General features: G+C 42.2%; 2 long non-coding RNA genes across 2 annotated transcripts; one reads left to right on the forward strand and one right to left on the reverse strand.

The window, feature by feature from the left end:
* Positions 1 to 668: 668 nt before the first annotated feature.
* Positions 669 to 13,365, reverse strand: LOC121572881. The gene is made up of 6 exons (XR_006001930.1): positions 13,289 to 13,365; positions 12,637 to 12,755; positions 2,177 to 2,276; positions 1,998 to 2,035; positions 1,821 to 1,886; positions 669 to 1,241 (listed from the first exon to the last, which is right to left on the reverse strand). It is a non-coding gene; the product is annotated as an uncharacterized LOC121572881 (long non-coding RNA).
* LOC121572882 lies at positions 12,674 to 14,082 on the forward strand. The gene is made up of 4 exons (XR_006001931.2): positions 12,674 to 12,898; positions 13,230 to 13,277; positions 13,394 to 13,462; positions 13,708 to 14,082. It is a non-coding gene; the product is annotated as an uncharacterized LOC121572882 (long non-coding RNA).
* The last annotated feature ends 350 nt before the right edge of the window (positions 14,083 to 14,432 follow it).

Raw genomic sequence — 14,432 nt, forward strand, 5'->3', positions numbered from 1 at the left:
TGCAGGATTTCAGTCCTTCACGGCGTTGTGTGTTACCAATTGTTTTCTTGGTGACTATGGTCCCAGCTGCCTTGAGATCATTGACAATATCCTCCTGTGTAGTTCTGGGCTGATTCCTCACCGTTCTCATGATCATTGCAACTCCACGAGGTGAGATCTTGCATGGAGCCCCAGGCCGAGGGAGATTGACAGTTATTTTGTGTTTCTTCCATTTGCGAATAATCGCACCAACTGTTGTCACCTTCTCACCAAGCTGCTTGGCGATGGTCTTGTTGCCCATTCCAGCCTTGTGTAGGTCTACAATCTTGTCCCTGACATCCTTGGAGAGCTCTTTGGTCTTGGCCATGGTGGAGAGTTTGGAATCTGATTGATTGATTGCTTCTGTGGACAGGTGTCTTTTATACAGGTAACAAACTGAGATTAGGAGCACTCCCTTTAAGAGTGTGCTCCTAATCTCAGCTCGTACCTGTATAAAAGACACCTGGGAGCCAGAAATCTTTCTGACTGAGAGGGGGTCAAATACTTATTTCCCTCATTAAAATGCAAATCAATTTATAACATTTTTGACATGCGTTTGTCTGGATTTTTTGTTGTTATTCTGTCTCTCACTGTTCAAATAAACCTACCATTAAAATTATAGACTGATCATTTCTTTGTCAGTGGGCAAACGTACAAAATCAGCAGGGGATCAAATACTTTTTTCCCTCACTGTATTGACTTGTATAGTGCACCATCATAAATGTCATCTATACTATCTGGGCTGCTCTTGGACCTAGAATACTTATATTCTAATGCGTTGCAGAATTTGGGGTCTGATAACTTTTCCTCTAGTTGTTTTTTGACTGACTCTTGACAAGAGATGGCATATCCCCAAGGAGGCAACCACATGATGTGCAATGATCTGGCACTTTACTGCCAAAGAAATACTGGCATGTTGGACAAATATACTGCATTTCAAAAGTGTAATTAAAGCCAAAATACTTCATAAACCTGTAGAGACTGTTGGGAACGCTGTTCGTCCCCTCTGGACAATGGAGATTTATAATGTCCAATAAATCACTAAGAGCTATCTTGGTGGTTGTGTGTCTTAGAGCATAGCAGAGTATTGAGAGCAGAGACTCATCATCAGTAATTTTAGCATTTGGATAGATTTGGCCTTTTCTCCCCCCTCCTTGTCCTCCGACTTGATTTATGATGTCCCTGCCTTGTCCATCTGTGTTGTCTCCACCTGTGTTGTCTCCCTGTAAGCACAACAGATACCAAGGTCAGAAGGAGGCTTATAGCTGTAGTGTTAACATGAAGGAAGGCAGATCACTAACAAACAGACAGTGGAACAGAAAATAGACAAATGCAGAAGGAATAATGAAACAGAGTAGAAGACAGCCAACAAAAACTGTTGTCGGCTTGCACCTCTCAGTTATCAACCTGTACTTTGGTATTGTTCCCATATATTGAGCCTACCATGTAGTCTTGTGATAAGAGTTTCTGTTTTGAAGTCAGAAGGTTGGGTGTTCAATCTTGGCCAAGCCATACCAGGTTTTTTGAAAATGTGACCGTATGAGTCTGTTAGGCACTCAGTATTAAATATATTGCACAGTGGATATTTTAAACACCACCCCCAAATATCTGACCTGTTGAGGAACTACATTCCCATTTTACCTAAAAACCAGCCAACTTCTAGGATGACTAAGTGATCATTGCAGTTACTTTTCGCCACAAAGGTTGAGCGTTAAAGTCCCTTCTGTGACCAATTCCCTACTGTTTAATGGTGTCAGTCTACCTTTTAAGTTCATGCAATTTCAATTGCTATTTTGTATTACCTGAATGGACGGATGCTGGTGGTCTAGGGTCACGCGGCGATCAACTTCGCTCTCAGAAGAGCTGTCCTGTGGGGAAGAGCCATGCATGTCAGGTGACTGTTGCAACTGTCAGTAACGTTTCAGAAAGGAGTGAGTGTGTAGCACTGCTATGCTGTTTTACCTGAGTGGAATACTTACTTGTAGCCATGGCTTATAAGCCGTTTTCCTCTTCCAATCTAAGGAGGGTAGATGTTGATGAGATGATTGAAGATACAGCATAGACAAAATACAACCAATCGTCATTATCAGTAGACAGTTTTAGTATATATAGGTACATTCGATTTGTTATGAATGTCTGAAAATCATACAGTAGCTACCTTTCTTGTTGTTGACCCGTGTTCATCTCCTTTTCATCCGTCTTGGGACTGGCGTAGGTTCTTGGAGGTAGGCCTTCAATTCCATAACTAGGCCTATAGGCTAAATGAAATGAATGGGTCAGAATAGGTAAGAGGGCATTGAAAAGGAGATTAAAATAGTTAACCAAAATACCCAGAACAGTGTTCCCCTAGGATGGTAGTAAGCCTGGCCAATGGCATGGTTTTAGAGGCCCTCTTGGCCGCAGAGACAACATTTAGCTGTTTTAAAGCAAATTTCATGCAATTCTACACATATTGCCATGGGGCAGAAAGAACATTTCACAGTTTTAAAGCTAGTTTCCTACAATTCTACACATTTTGTCATAGTGATGAGAGAAAATGTGCAGTTTTAAAGCTAATTTCCTGCAGTTCTACACCTTTTCCCATGGCTTATGTCGTGTTCTTATGCTGTTTACATTTTTGGTCATTTAGCAGACATTCTTATCTAGAGCGACTTACAGTAGTTAGTGCATACATTTTATACTATCTGAGTGACTCAAACATTATAACAAAATCAATGGGGGCCCCTTTATGGGAATTTTTGATTCTCCCTGACTGTATAGTTTTTATTTTGGTTATTCTTAGTTCTCAAAGATTATCTTATTAAAAAATATATTGCTCCTTTATATTTTCAACATACTTTATATCAGGATTTTGTCGTTTAAGTTTACACTGAAAACGTTTTACCATCACGCTTTTTTATTTTTAAATCAATATACATACACACACACATACATACATACATACATACATACATACATACATACATACATACATACATACATACATACATACATACATTATATACATATATACAGTACCAGTCAAAAGTTTGGACACACCTACTCATTCAAGGGTTTTTCTTTATTTTTACTATTTCCTACATTGTAGAGTAATATTGAAGACATCAAAAGTATGAATTAACACAAATGGAATCATTTAGTAACATATATTTTTTTTAACAAATCTAAATATATTTTAGATTTTAGATTCTTCAAAGTAGCCACCCTTTGCCTTGATGACAGCTTTGCACACTCTTGGCATTCTCTCAACCAGCTTCACCTGGAATGCTTTTCCAACAGACTTGAAGGAGTTCCCACATACAGTGGGGAGAACAAGTATTTGATACACTGTCGATTTTGCAGGTTTTCCTACTTACAAAGCATGTAGAGGTCTGTAATTTTTATCATAGGTACACTTCAACTGTGATAGACGGAATCTAAAACAAAAATCCAGAAAATCACATTGTATGATTTTTAAGGAATTAATTTGCATTTTATTGCATGACATAAGTATTTGATCACCTACCAACCAGTAAGAATTCCGGCTCTCACAGACCTGTTAGTTTTTCTTTAAGAAGCCCTCCTGTTCTCCACTCATTACCTGTATTAACTGCACCTGTTTGAACTCGTTACCTGTATAAAAGACACCTGTCCACACACTCAATCAAACAGACTCCAACCTCTCCACAATGGCCAAGACCAGAGAGCTGTGTAAGGACATCAGGGACAAAATGGTAGACCTGCACAAGGCTGGGATGGGCTACAGGACAATAGGCAAGCAGCTTGGTGAGAAGGCAACAACTGTTGGCGCAATTATTAGAAAATGGAAAAAGTTCAAGATGACAGTCAATCACCCTCGGTCTGGGGCTCCATGCAAGATCTCACCTCGTGAGGCATCAATGATCATGAGGAAGGTGTGGGATCAGCCCAGAACTACACGGCAGGACCTGGTAAATGACCTGAAGAGATCTGGGACCACAGTCTCAAAGAAAACCATTAGTAACACACTACGCCGTCATGGATTAAAATCCTGCAGCGCACGCAAGGTCCCCCTGCTCAAGCCAGCGCATGTCCAGGCCCGTCTGAAGTTTGCCAATGACCATCTGGATGATCCAGAGGAGGAATGGGAGAAGGTCATGTGGTCTGATGAGACAAAAATATAGCTTTTTGGTCTAAACTCCACTCGCCGTGTTTGGAGGAAGAAGAAGGATGAGTACAACCCCAAGAACACCATCCCAACCGTGAAGCATGGAGGTGGAAACATCATTCTTTGGGGATGCTTTTCTGCAAAGCGGACAGGACGACTGCACCGTATTGAGGGGAGGATGGATGGGGCCATGTATCGCGAGATCTTGGCCAACAACCTCCTTCCCTCAGTAAGAGCATTGAAGATGGGTTGTGGCTGGGTCTTCCAGCATGACAACAACCCGAAACACACAGCCAGGGCAACTAAGGAGTGGCTCCGTAAGAAGCATCTCAAGGTCCTGGAGTGGCCTAGCCAGTCTCCAGACCTGAACCCAATAGAAAATATTTGGAGGGAGCTGGAAGTCCGTATTGCCCAGCGACAGCCCCGAAACCTGAAGGATCTGGAGAAGGTCTGTATGGAGGAGTGGGCCAAAATCCCTGCTGCAGTGTGTGCAAACCTGGTCAAGACCTACAGGAAACGTATGATCTCTGTAATTGCAAACAAAGGTTTCTGTACCAAATATTAAGTTCTGCTTTTCTGATGTATCAAATACTTATGTCATGCAATAAAATGCAAATTAATTACTTAAAAATCATACAATGTGATTTTCTGGATTTTTGTTTTAGATTCCGTCTCTCACAGTTGAAGTGTACCTATGATAAAAAATTACAGACCTCTACATGCTTTGTAAGTAGGAAAACCTGCAAAATCGGCAGTGTATCAAATACTTGTTCTCCCCACTGTATGCTGAGAACTTGTTGGCTGCTTTTCCTTCACTCTGTGGTCCAACTCATCCCAAACCATCTAAATTGGGTTGAGGTCGGGTGATTGTGGGGGCCAGGTCATCTGATGCAGCACTCCATCACTCTCCTTGATCAAATAGCCCTGTTGTCCTGTTGAAAAACAAATGATAGTCGCACTAAGCGCAAACCAGATGGGATGGCGTATCGCTGCAGAATGCTGTGGTAGCCATGCTGGTTAAGTGTGTCTTGAATTCTAAACAAATCACGACTGTGTCACCAGCAAAGCACCCCCACACCATCACACCTCCTCATCCATTCTTCACGGTGGGAACCACACATGCAGAGATCATCCGTTCACCTACTCTGAGTCTCACAAAGACACGGCGGTTGGAACAAAAAATCTCAAATTTGGACTCATCAGACCAAAGGACAGATTTCCACCATTCTAATGTCCATTGCTCGTGTTTCTTGGCCCAAGCAAGTCTCTTCTTCTTATTGGTGTCCTTTAGTAGTGGTTTCTTTGCAGCAATTCGACAATGAAGGCCTGATTCATGCAGTCTCCTCTGAACAGTTGATGTTGAGATGTGTCTGTTACTTGAACTCTGTGAAGCATTTATTTGGGCTGCAATTTCTGAGAACTTATCCTCTGCAGCAGAGGTACATTTGGGTCTTCCTTTCCTGTGGCGGTCCTCATGAGAGCCATAGCACTTGATGGTTTTTGCGACTGCACTTGAAGAAACTTTCAAAGTTCTTGACATTTTCCGTATTGACTGACCTTCATGCCTTAAAGTAATGATGGACTGTCGTTTCTCTTTGCTTATTTGAGCTGTCCTTGCCATAATATTAACTTGGTCTTTTACCAAATAGGGCTATCTTCTGTATACCCCCCCCTACCTTGTCACAACACAACTGATTGGCTCAAACGCATTAAGAAGGAAAGAAAGTCCACAAATTGACTTTTAAGAAGACACACCTGCTAATTGAAATGCAATCCAGGTGACTACCTCATGAATCAAATCAAATCAAATTGTATTTGTCACATACACGTGTTTAGCAGATGTTATTGCGGGTGAAGCTAAATGCTTGTGCTTTTAGCTCCGACAATGCAGTAATATCTAACAATTTCACAACATATACCCTACACACACAAATCTAGTAAGGAATGGAATTTAAAGAATATATACATATTTGGACAAGCAATGACAGAGCGGCATGGAATAAGATACAGTAGAATATTATAGAATAGAATACAGTATATACATATGAGATGAGTAGTGCAAGAATGTAAACATTATTAAAGTGACTAGTGTTCCATTTCTTAAAGTGGCCAGTGATTTCAATAGGTAGCAGCAGCCTCTAATGTGCTAGTGATAGCTATTTAACAGTATGATGGCCTTGTGATAGAAGCTGTTTTTAATTATCTCGGTCCCAGCTTTGATGCACCTGTACTGACCTCGCCTTCTGGATGATAGCGGGGTGAACAGGCAGTGGCTCGGGTGGTTGATGTCCTTGATGATCAGGTCAGGCGGTGATACAGCTCGACAGGATGCGCTCAATTGTGCATCTGTCAAAGTCTGTGAGGGTTTTAGGTGCCAAGCCAAATTTCTTCAGCCTCCTGAGGTTGAAGAGGCTCTGTTGCGCCTTCTTCACCACACTGTCTGCGTGGGTGGACCATTTCAGGTTGTCAGTGATGTGTACGCCAAGGAACTTGAAGCTTTCCACCTTCTACACTGCGGTCCCGTCGATGTGGATAGGGAGGTGCACCCTCTGCTGTTTCCTGAAATCCACAATCATCTCCTTTGTTTTTTTCGACGTTGAGTGAGAGGTTATTTTCCTGGCACCACACTCCCAGAGCCCTCACCTCCTCCCTGTAGGCGGTCTCGTCATTGTTGGTAATCAAGCCTACTACTGTTGTGTCGTCTGCAAACTTGATGATTGAGTTGGAGGCGTGCTTGGCCACGCAGTCATGGGTGAACAGAGAGTACAGGAGGGGGCTGAGCACGCACCCTTGTGGGGCCCCAGTGTTGAGGATCAGCGAAGTGGAGATGTTGTTTCCTATCTTCACCACCTGGGGGCGGCCCATCAGGAAGTCCAGGACCCAGTTGCACAGGGCAGGGTTCAGACCCAGGTCCTCGAGCTTAATGATGAGCTTGGAGGGTACTATGGTGTTGAATGCTGAGCTATAGTCAATGAACAGCATTCTTGCATAGGTATTCCTCTTGTCCAGATGGGATAGGGGAGTGTGCAGTGTGATCGTGATTGCATCGTCTATGGATCTATTGGGGCGGTAAGCAGGTTGAGAGAATGCCAAGAGTGTGCAAAGCTGTCATCAAGGCAAAGGGTGGCTACTTTGAAGAATCTCAAATATATTTTGATTTGTTTAACACTTTTTTGGTTACTACATGATTTCATATGTGTCACTATTATTCTAAAATGTAGAAAATAGTAAAGATAATGAGCAGGTGTGTCCAAACTTTTGACTGGTACTATATATACACATATATATATATACAGTTGAAGTCGGAAGTTTACATACACTTAACTTGTTTTTCAACCACTCCACAAATGTCTTGTTAACAACCTATAGTTTTGGCAAGTCAGTTAGGACATCTACTTTGTGCATGACACAAGTAATTTCTCCAACAATTGTTTACAGACAGATTATTTCACTTATTATTCACTGTATCACAATTCCAGTGGGTCAGAAGTTCACATACATTAAGTTGACTGTGCCTTTAAACAGCTTGGAAAATTCCAGAAAATGATGTCATGGCTTTAGAAGCTTCTGATAGGCTAACTGACATCATTTGTCAAGTCACTTGGCTCTGTCATATCCTCACATGGTCTCTCCTATCATTGCTATGCAGACGACACACAATTAATCTTCTCCTTTCCCCCTTCTGATAACCAGGTGGCAAATCGCATCTCTGCATGTCTGGCAGACATATCAGTGTGGATGACGGATCACCACCTCAAGCTGAACCTCGGCAAGACGGAGCTGCTCTTCCTCCCGGGGAAGGACTGCCCGCTCCATGATCTCGCCATCACGGTTGACAACTCCGTTGTGTCCTCCTCCCAGAGTGCAAAGAACCTTGGCGTGACCCTGGACAACACCCTGTCGTTCTCCGCTAACATCAAAGCGGTGACCCGATCCTGTAGGTTCATGCTCTACAACATTCGCAGAGTACGACCCTACCTTACACAGGAAGCGGCACAGGTCCTAATCCAGGCACTTGTCATCTCCCGTCTGGATTACTGCAACTCGCTGTTGGCTGGGCTCCCTGCCTGTGCCTTTAAACCCCTACAACTCATCCAGAACGCTGCAGCCCGTCTGGTGTTCAACCTTCCCAAGTTCTCTCACGTCACCCCGCTCCTCCGCACACCCCACTGGCTTCCAGTTGAAGCCCGCATCTGCTACAAGACCATTGTGCTTGCCTACGGAGCTGTGAGGGGAACGGCACCTCCGTACCTTCAGGCTCTGATCAGTCCCTACACCCAAACGAGGGCATTGCGTTCATCCACCTCTGGCCTGCTGGCCCCCCTACCTCTGCGGAAGCACAGTTCCCGCTCAGCCTAGTCAAAACTGTTCGCTGCTCTGGCACCCCAATGGTGGAACAAGCTCCCTCACGAAGCCAGGACAGCGGAGTCACTCACCACCTTCCGGAGACACTTGAAACCCCACCTCTTTAAGGAATACCTGGGATAGGATAAAAGTAATCCTTCTACCCTCCCCCTACCCCACCCCCCCAAAAAAAGAAATATATATTGTAAAGTGGTTGTCCCACTGGCTATCATAAGGTGAATGCACCAATTTGTAAGTCGCTCTGGATGAGAGCGTCTGCTAAATAACGAAAATGTAAATGTAATTGGCGGTGTACCTGTGGATGTATTTCAAGGCCTACCTTCAAACTCAGTGCCTCTTTGCTTGACATCATGGGAAAATCAAAAGAAATCAGTCAAGACCTCAGAAAAAAAATGGTAGACCTCCACAAGTCTGGTTCATCCTTGGGAGCAATTTCCAAATGTCTGAAGGTACCACGTTCATCTGTACAAACAATAGTACGCAAGTATAAACACCATGGGACCGTCATACCGCTCAGGAAGGAGACGCATTCTGTCTCCCAGAGATTAACGTACTTTGGTGCGCAAAGTGCAAATCAATCCCAGAACAACAGCAAAGGACCTTGTGAAGATGCTGGAGGAAACAGGTACAAAAGTATCTATATCCACAGTAAAACGAGTCCTATATCGACATAACCTGAAAGGCCGCTCAGCAAGGAAGAAGCCACTGCTCCAAAACCGCCATAAAAAAGCAAGACTATGGTTTGCAACTGCACATGGGGACAAAGATAATACTTTTTGGAGAAATGTCCTCTGGTCTGATGAAACAAAAATAGAACTGTTTGGCCGTAATGACCATTGTTATGTTTGGAGGAAAAAGGGGGTGCTTGCAAGCCGAAGAACACCATCCCAACTGTGAAGCACGGGGGTGGCAGCATCATGCTGTGGGGGTGCTTTGCTGCAGGAGGGACTGGTGCACTTCACAAAATAGATGGCATCATGAGGAAGGACAATTATGTGGATATATTGAAGCAATATCTCAAGACATCAGTCAGGAAGTTAAAGCTTGGTCACAAATGGGTCTTCCAAATGGACAATGACCCCAAGCATACTTCCAAAGTTGTGGCAAAATGGCTTAAGGACAACAAAGTCAAGGTATTGGAGTGGCCATCACAAAGCCCTGACCTCAATCCTATAGAACATTTGTGGGCAGAACTGAAAAAAGCGTGTGCGAGCAAGGAGGCCTACAAACCTGACTCAGTTACACCAGCTCTGTCAGGAGGAATGGGCCAAAATTCACCCAACTTATTGTGGGAAGCTTGTGGAAGGCTACCCGAAATGTTTGACCCAAGTTAAACAATTTAAAGGCAATGCTACCAAATACTAATTGAATGTATGTAAACTTCTGACCCACTGGGAATGTGATGAAAGAAATAAAAGTTGAAATAAATCATTCTCTCTACTATTATTCTGACATTTCACATTCTTAAAATAAAGTGGTGATCCTAACTGACCTAAAACAGGGAATTTTTACTAGGATTAAATGTCAGGAATTGTGAAAAACTGAGTTTAAATGTATTTGGCTAAGGTGTATGTAAACTTCCGACTTCAACTGTACATATATACACTACCGTTCAAAAGTTTGGAGTCACTTAGACATTTCCTTGTTTTCGAAAGAAAAGCATTTTTTGTGTCCATTAAAATAACATCAAATTGATCAGAAATACAGTGTAGACATTGTTAATGTTGTAAATGGCTATTGTAGCTGGAAACGGCAGATTTTTTATGGAATATCTACATAGGCGTACAGAGGCCCATTATCAGCAACCATCAGTCCTGTGTTCCAATGGCACGTAGTGTTTGCTAATCCAAGTTTATCATTTAAAAAAAGGCTAATTGATCATTAGAAAACTATTTTGCAAGTATGTTAGCACAACTGAAAACTGTTGTACTGATTAAAGAAGCAATAAAACTGGCCTTCTTGAAACTAGTTGAGTATCTGGAGCATCAGCAATTGTGGGTTCGATTAAAGGCTAAAAATAGCCAGAAACAAATAACTTTCTTCTGAAACTCGTCAGTCTATTCTTGTTCTGAGAAATGAAGGCTATTCCATGCGAGAAATTGCCAAGAAACTGAAGATCTCGTACAACGCTTTGTACTACTCCCTTCACAGAACAGCGCAAACTGGCTCTAACCAGAATAGAAAGAGGAGTGGGAGGTCCAGTGCACAACTGAGCAAGAGGACAAATACATTCGAGTGTCTAGTTTGAGAAACAGGCGCCTCACAGGTCCTCAACTGGCAGCTTCATTAAATAGTACACGCAAAACACCAGTCTCAACGTCAACAGTGAAGAGGCGACTCCGGGATGCTGACCTTCTAGGCAGAGTGGCCAATAATGCGTTTGAGCCAATCAGTTGTGTTGTGACAAGGTAGAGGGGGAATACAGAAGATAGCCCTATTTGGTAAAAGACCAAGTCCACATTATGGCAAGAACAGGTCAAATGAGCAAAGAGAAACGACAGTACGTCATTACTTTAAGACATGAAGGTCAGTCAATACAGAAATTTTCAAGAAACCATCAAGCGCTATGATGAAACTGTCTCTCATGAGGACCGCCACAGGAATGGAAGACCCAGAGTTACTTCTGATGCAGAGGATAGGTTCATTAGAGTTACCAGCCTCAGAATTTGCAGCAAAAATAAATGCTTCACAGAGTTCAAGTAACAGACACATCTCAACATCAATTGTTCAGAGGGGACTGTGTGAATCAGGCCTTCATGGTCGAATTGCTGCAAAGACACCACTACTAAAGAACACCAATAAGAAGAAGAGACCTGCTTGGGCCAAGAAACACGAGCAATGGATATTAGACCGGTGGAAATTTGTCCTTTGGTCTGGAGTCCAAATTGGATATTTTTGGTTCAAACCGCCATGTCTTTGTGAGACGCGGTGTGGGTGAACGGATGATCTCCGCATGTGTATTTCCCACCGTAAAGCATGGAGGAGGAGGTGTTATGGTGTGGGGGTGCTTTGCTGGTGACACTGTCTGTGATTTATTTAGAATTCAAGGCACACTTAACCAGCATGGCTACCACAGCATTCTGCAGCGATATGCCATCCCATCTGGTTTGGGCTTAGTGGGACTATGATTTGTTTTTCAACAGGACAATGACCCAACACACCTCCAGGCTGTGTAAGAGCTATTTTACCAAGAAGGAGAGTGATGGAGTGCTGCATCAGATGACCTGGCCTCCACAATCCCCCGACCTCAACCCAACTGAGATGGTTTGGGATGAGTTGGACGGCAGAGAGAAGGAAAAGCAGCCAACAAGTGCTCAGCATATGTGGGAACTCCTTCAAGACTGTTGGAAAAGCATTCCAGGTGAAGCTGGTTGAGAGATTGCCAAGAGTGTGCAAAGTTGTCATAAAGGCAAAGGGTGGCTATTTGAAGAATCTCAAATATAAAATATATTTTGATTTGTTTAACACTTTTTGGATTACTACATGATTCCATATGTGTTATTTCATAGTATTGATGTCTTCACTATTATTCTACAATGTATGAAATAGTAAAAATAAAGAAAAACCCTGGAATTAGCAGGTGTGTCCAAACGTTGGACTGGTACTGTATATAATCCAGTGGCCACTGCTAAATGCATTTAGGGGAAACACTGCCGAAATAACTGACCTTTCATGGTCAACATCACCTATCCATTTAGGCTATGGTTTATGTTCCCTCTTGAGCCTATACTGAAGAAGAGTAATATTGTTTTTAGAATAAAATGGTGGAGTATAACTATATTTTTGATATCCCAACTAGCTAGCTAATTTGTATTTCATCCCTACTCTTAGCTAACTACTTAGCTAGCTACTTAGCTAGCCCGCCACGTCATGACTGTTTGAGCTAATGTTAGCTAGCTAGCTACGTCATGACTGTGCTAGCTAACGTTAGCTAGCTAACTACGTCATGACTGTGCTAGCTAACGTTAGCTAGCTAGCTAGTTAACCCCACCTACTAAACTACTGTATCTAGCTAACATCCAAACAACATGCTAGCTAACTGAATAAAGACCAACATATCTGTATATTAAAATTAACATTATGTAAAAAGACAGATTATTTATAAATAGTAATTAGCTAAGACTTACCTTGGCTACATTTGGTCTTCTCCTGATGTAGCCGCCAGCTAGACTGAAGTGGTTCCCGCCACCTGACTGATTTCCTTTCACATGCGTGATTGGTTTAGACTGGTGTGCTAGAGCGGACACTAGCGAGAAAGACCGGAGAGCGAGACAGGGAATGTTCACTTTTCTTCCAATGGTCATATTTTACACTAGCTAGCTATTCCAAGACAAGTTACATAGCTAGCTACAATCTCCAATCCAACTCCTAAAATGGACGGAAATTCAAGTAAGTAAATATGTTGGGTAATTAAACTGTAGGTAATTAGTCTGTCCTATTGAATAACTAGCCACCTATCCAACTAGCTAACATTAGCTAGCTAGCTAAGTTATATAGCCACTGTAAGTTAGCAAATAACGTTGGCTAACGTTAGCCATGATTAGCTTACAGCTAATGTTAAGGTTAGCTAATGTAGCCAACGTTAGCTACCTATCTAACAAACAACATACATTTACAGTAGCTCGCTTAAGTCACATAACAGTAGCGTAGTTGAAGGTCATGGTTATCTAACGTTAGCTTAACCATGTTTAGCAACGATTATGTTTGTTTCTGTTCCAAGTACGACCCCTTTCAGTGAGTTGGATTTATGATAGTAAGTACTATTCTGGTAAGTATTACCTAATTGGTACTTGTTATATCCTTTGTCACTGTTCTTCATGTAACACACACACACATTCTGTGAACTTTGCTCCTCTCATCTCTATCCTGTCCTCCCCTGTTAAGACAGGGCTTGTAAACAACAGTGAGACTGACAACCACAGAAGGCAGCACTGGACAGCCATGCAGGCGAAGGTAACACCACACACAGTTTCAGCCTCTCATTTCTCCCTTTAAAACTAACACACATGCATACTCACAGATGTTGTTGGTGTACCAGCCATATTAAAACCAACTATCACCAAGGTTACCATTGCAGACATCCGTTTCCCTTCACACCAATACACATAACCTGTTCATGTGATGTCACCATTACTCTCACTCTTCTTACAAAATATGCTTTTACCATATTTATTCAATCTAATTTTTTTTCCACCTAGGAAGCATCTTTTATGCAGTGCTCGTGAAATGGACAATCAAACATGACAGCTGTTGCTTCATTGGATAATAACATTTCCATGCAATCTTATATCTTGTGCAATCTGTCCATTATTTTAAAAGAATGTGTTGTCCTACATGACATTCTCTGAAGGATGAGGAAGGGATCCAGCAGGTTGTCCTACAGGAAAATGGCCCTGGAAATCTTGTGGAATTACCTGCAGGACTCTTACCTACAGGAAATCCAACAGGATTTTGGTGTTGGACAATTCCTACAGGTAGTCCTTCAGGAAAAAATCTGGCAAGATTTATTTGAGGACTACAGTGCATCCGGAAATTATTCAGACCCCTTTACTTTTTCCACATCTTGCTATATTACAGCCTTATTCTAAAATTGATTAAATTAATTGTTTTCCTCATCAATCTACCCACAATGACAAAGTGAAAACAGGTTTTTAGAAATGTTTGCAAAAGATAGCCCTATTTGTTAAAATTCCATATTATGGCAAGAACAGTTCAAATAATCAAAGAGAAACGACAGAAAATCATTACTTTAAGACATGAAGGTCAGTCAATACGGAACATTTCAAGAACTTTCAAAGTTTCTTCAAGTGCAGTCGCAAAAACCATCAAGTACTATGATGAAACTGGCTCTCATGAGGACCGCCACAGGAATGGAAGACCCAGAGTTACCTCTGCTGCAGAGGATAAGTTCATTAGATTTCCG

Source organism: Coregonus clupeaformis, chromosome 8, assembly GCF_020615455.1.
Source record: "Coregonus clupeaformis isolate EN_2021a chromosome 8, ASM2061545v1, whole genome shotgun sequence".
Lineage (NCBI taxonomy): Eukaryota > Metazoa > Chordata > Actinopteri > Salmoniformes > Salmonidae > Coregonus > Coregonus clupeaformis.